Source organism: Cebus imitator, unplaced genomic scaffold, assembly GCF_001604975.1.
Source record: "Cebus imitator isolate Cc_AM_T3 unplaced genomic scaffold, Cebus_imitator-1.0 Scaffold262, whole genome shotgun sequence".
Taxonomy (NCBI): Eukaryota; Metazoa; Chordata; class Mammalia; order Primates; family Cebidae; genus Cebus; species Cebus imitator.
In genome coordinates this window covers 1,021,476-1,027,019 of record NW_016107577.1, presented here as the reverse complement: position 1 = coordinate 1,027,019, position 5,544 = coordinate 1,021,476, and positions in this window count along the sequence as shown.

Genomic DNA, 5,544 nt, shown 5'->3' with positions numbered 1-5,544 from the left:
TGAGGAATTGCCACGCTGTCTTCCACAATGGTTGAACTAATTTACACTCCCACCAACAGTGTAAAAGTGTTCCTGTTTCTCCACATCCTCTCCAGCATCTGTTGTCTCCTGTTTTTTAATGATTGCCATTCTAACTGGTATGAGATGGTATCTCAATGTGGTTTTGATTTGCATTTCTCTAATGACCAGTGATGATGAGCATTTTTTCATATGTTTGTTGGCCGTATAAATGTCTTCTTTTGAAAAGTGCCTGTTCATATCCTTTGCCCACTTGGAGTTGTTTGTTTTTTTCTTGTAAATTTGTTTTAGTTCTCTGTAGATTCTGGATATTAGCCCTTTGTCAGATGGGTAGCTTGCAAAAATTTTTTTCCATTCTGTTGGTTGCTGGTTCACTCTAATGGTTGTTTCTTTTGCTGTCCAGAAGCTCTTAAGTTTAATGAGACCCCATTTGTCAATTTTGGCTTTTGTTGCCAATGCTTTTGGTGTTTTAGTCATGAAGTTCTTGCCTATGCCTATGTCCTGAATGGTATTGCCTAGGTTGTCTTCTAGGGTTTTTATGGTGTTAGGTCTTATGTTTAAATCTTTAATTCATCTGGAGTTAATTTTTGCATAAGGTGTAAGGAATGGGTCCAATTTCAGCTTCCTGCACATGGTTAGCCAGTTTTCCCAACACCATTTATTAAACAGGGAATCCGTTCCCCATTGCTTGTTTTTGTCCAGTTTGTCAAAGATCAGGTAGTTGTAGGTGTGTGGCGTTACTTTTGAGACATCTGTTCTGTTCCATTGGTCTATTTCTCTGTTTTGGTACCAGTACCATGCTGTTTTGATTACTGTAGCCTTATAGTATAGTTTGAAGTCAGGTAACATGATGCCTCCAGTTTTATTCTATCCTCTGCTTTTTAACTTCATGTTTCTCTTTATTTTTATTTATTTTTTATTATTTTTCAAGATGGAGTCTTGCACTGTCACCCAGGCTGGAGTGTAGTGGCATGAACTTGGCTCACTGCAACCTCCACATCCCAGGTTCAAGCAATTCTCCTGCCTCAGCCTCCTGAGTAGCTGGGATTTCAGGTACCTGCCATCATGCCCTGCTAATTTTTTGTATTTTTAGTAGAGATGGGATTTTTCACTATGTTGTTCAGGCTGGTCTCAAACTCCTGACCTCATGATCCGCCTGCCTCAGCCTCCCAAAGTGCTGGGATTACAGACACGAACCACTGTGCCCAGCTCTTTTTATGTCTTATTGTACTGTCTATGTCTTGAAATGTTGTAGTTATTATTTGGATTGGTTCATCATTTGGTCTTTCTGTTTAAAATAAATGTAGTTTACACACTGTATAATGTTACAATGTTCTGTGTTTTTCTGTGCGCTTACTATTATCAGTGAGTTTTGTATCTTCAAATAAGCTGCTTTTGCTCATTAACTTCTTTTACTTTCAGACTGAATAACTATTTTTAGCATTTCTTGTAGAATGGGTCTGGTGTTGATGAAATCCATCAGCTTTTGTTTGTTTAGGAAGATCTTCATTTTTTCTTTAAGCTTGAAGGATGCTCTCACCAGATATACTATTCTAGGAGAAAACTTTTCCTTCAGCACTTTAAATATGTCATGTCACTCCTCCTTTCCCTGTAAGATTTCCACTGAAAAGTCTGCTACCAGATATATTGGAGTTCCATTGTATATAATTTGTTTCTTTTCTCTTGCTGCTTTTAGAGTCCTTTCTCTATCCTTGAACTTTGTCAGTTGATTGTTAAGTTCCTTGATGTAGTGTTTGGGTTGAACCTGCTTCATGTTCTATAAACTTTTTGTATTTGAATGTTGAAGTTGATTTCTCTTGGTTTGGGAAGTTCTCTGTTATTACCTCTTTGAATAAACTTTCTACCCCTGTCTCTTTCTCTAGCTCCTCTTTGAGATCAGTAACTCTTAGATTTACGATTTTGAGCCTATTTTATAGATCTTGTAGGCATGCTTTATTGTTTTTATTATTTTTTCTTTTGTCTCCTCTGACTGTGTATTTTCAAATAGGCTGTCTTCAAGCTCACTAATTCTTTCTTCTGCTTGATCAGTTCTGTTGTTAAGCAACTCTGATGCATTCTTCAGTATGTCAATTGCATTTTTAAACTCTGGAATTTGTGTTTGATTCTTTTTAATTATTTTAATCTCTGTTAAATTTATCTAGTAGAATTCTGAATTCCTTCTCTGTGCTATCTTGAATTTCCTCAACACAGCCATTTTGAATTCTCTGGTTGAAAGGTCACATATCTCTGTTTCTCCAGGATTGGTCCCTGGTGCCTTATTTAGTTCATTTGGTGAGGTCATGTTTTCCTGGATGGTGTTGATGCTTCTAGATGTTTGTCATTGTCTGGACATTGAAAAGTTGGGTGTTTATTGTAGTCTTTTCAGTCTGGGCTTATTTGTGCCTGTCTTTCTTGAGGAGTCTTTCCAGATATTTGAAGGAATTTGGGCCCCAAGCCCAATAATACTGTGGATTTTGGAGACTAATAGAAGCTCTGCTTTGGTGGTCTTAGATAAGATCTGGAATAATTCTTTGGATTAGTAGGCAGAGATTCTTGTTCTTTCCCCTTAGTTTCTCCAAAACAAACATAGTCTCTCTTTCTGTGGTAAATCACCTGGGACTGAGGGTGTGGTGATACAAGTTCCCCTTTGGCTACCACCACTGGGGCTGCTCTGGGTGAGATCTAAAGTCACTACTGCATTGGGTCTCACTCAAGGTCTGCTCTAACCACTACCTGGCTACCACCTATGTTCACTCAAGGCCCTAGGGTTTTACCATCAGAAGGTGGTGAAGGCAGCCATATTTGTGTTCTTCCCTTCAGGGTGGTGAGTTCCCGCAGGCCCTGGGTGGGCCCACAGGTGCTATCTGATAGCCAAGGAATGGAGTAAAAAACCTTAGTAATTTGCCTGATGTTCTGTTCTACTGTGGCTAAGCTGGCACTTCAACCACTGTAGAAAGTCTTTCCTGCTCTTCCCTCCTTTTCCCACAGGCAGAGGAGCCTCCTCCTGTCGCCACCACCACCAGCATCCCATGAGAGGTTCTGCCAGGATGATGTTCACTTAAATCCCGGTGTCTCTTCGGTCAGATTGTGGCATATGTTGCCAGGCCTGGGACTCACCTTCAGGGCAGTGGACTACCCTATGGCCTAAGGCAGGTCCATAAATGTTTTCCAAGAGCCTAGGCTTGGACTCAGGGACCCAGAGGACCTACTTGTTGCTCTACCCCACTGTGGTCAAGCTGGTACCTAAGGTGCAAGACAAAGTCCCCTTTACTTTTTTCTCTGCTTTTCTCAAGCAGAAGGAATCTTTTACTGTACCCACCACAGTTGGGAATGTGCTGGGTCACACCATAAGTCAGCATGTCTTAGGGCCCAAGACCTACAAACTCACCGGTTATTGCTGCTGGTTATTTAGTATGCAAGGGCTTCTTAGTCAGCAAGTGATAAGTGCTAACAGTACTGGCTCCTTCCCTTCAAGGCAGCAGGTTCACTTTTGGCCCAGGGTGTGCCTAGAAATGTCATCCATGAGTTAGGGCATGGAATAGGGGCCTTGCAACTGTGCTTGTGCCCTATCCTACTATGGCTGAGCTGATATCCAAGATGCAAGACAAAGTCCTTTTACTCTTACCTCTCCTCTCTTTAAACAGAAGGAAGGACTCACTTTCATTGCTGTGAGGTGTGCAGCCTAGTTTTGGGGGAGGGGTGGTGCAAGCCCTCCCTTAGTCACTCTAGCTTGTATCGCCCAAGGTCATATGCCACCTAGTCCTCTGACTCTGAGCCCAGCCCAGCACTAGCAGTTACCTAGGAACTGCAGTCCTTTTTTCCTAGACTGCCTTTCAAGTTTATCCAGGATCCCAAGCACTTTGGCCTATGTTGGCAAGGCTTGCTAACAAACTCAAGTTCCAACCACTGAGATATGTGATTCCTCTCTGGGCAGGACAGCTCTAAATGCTCCCTCCGTGTGTGGGCATTGACTGAGCCCAGCATAGTTTTAGTTTCCACTATGAGAGGCAGCACTGGGTTTAATGTAAAGACTCCCAGTTACCACATTCTCCATTGTTGGGCTAGGTCTGAGGACTGTCTGCACAGAGTCCTATGATGTGAATTGTCTTTGGGTCTCTCACCTGTGGATACCAGCACCTGCTCTGGTAGGGGAGGCTGGACAATAAAATGGTCTCCATGACGGTCCTTAGTTTTGGCTGTTTAATGCTGTCTCCCAGGTCCAGCAGGAGCAATCCACTTCTTCACAGTAAAAGAAACTATAAACAGAGTAAACAGACAATCTCCAGAATGGGAGAAAATGTTCACAGACTATGTATCCAAGTAAGGTTTAATATCCAGAATCTATAAAAGCCTTAAACAACTCAACAAGCAAAAAACAAATAACCCTATTGAAGAGTGGGCAAAAGGCATGAGACACTTCTCAAAAGAAGACGTATTAGCAGCTGACAAACATATGAAAAAATGCTCAATGTCACTAATCACCAGAGAAATTCAAATGACACCCACAATGAGATACCATCTCACACCTGTCAGAGTGGCCATAAAAAAAAAAAACAAGAATAACATATACTGGCGAGGCTGCAGAGAAAGGGAGATACTTATACGCTGTGGTGGGATACTTATGCTTATATATACTTATATACTTATAAGTTGGTTCAGCCACTGTGAAAAGCAGTGTGGAGATTTCTCAAGGAACTCAAAACTACCATTTGACCCAGCAATCATCATGCTGGATATATATCCAAAAGAAATAAATCATTTTATCAAAAAGACACATGCACTTGCATGTTCATTGCAGCATTATTTATAGTAGCAAAGATATGGAATCAATCTAAGTGCCCATCAACAGTGGATTGAATAAAGAAAATGTGGTACATATACATCATGGAATACTACACAGCCATAAAAAGAATGAAATCGTGTTCTCTGCAACAACATGGATATAGCTGAAGGCCATTATTCTAAGTGAACTAATGCAGGAAAAGAAAACCAAATACCACATGTTCTCACTTATAAGTGGGAGCTAAACATTGGGTAATCATGTACATAAATATGGCAATAATGGGCACTGAGAACTACTGGAGGGTGAGTAAGAGGGCAAGGGTTGAAAAACCCCTGTTGGGTACTGTGCTTACTACCTGGGTGATGGGATCATTTGTATTCCAAACCTCAGTATCATATAATATACCTATGTAACAAACCTGCATATGTACCCCTGAATCTGAAATAAAAGTTGAAATTATAAAAAATAAAATTGACAATGATTCCAAAATACCATCAAATATCCAATCAATGTTCATTTTGTTCTGGTTTCCTATAACTATCCATTTTGATAGTATGTTTTGCTAATATCCTTCACAAGTGATTAATGAGGTATTTAAAAATATAATGAACATTAAAACAATTTTAGATTTGGGGGTACGTGTACAGGTTTGTTACATTGGTATATTATGAAATGCTGGAGCTTGGGCTTCTATTGAGCTCGTTACCCAATCAGTGAACATAGTACCCAATAATTTTTCTTTT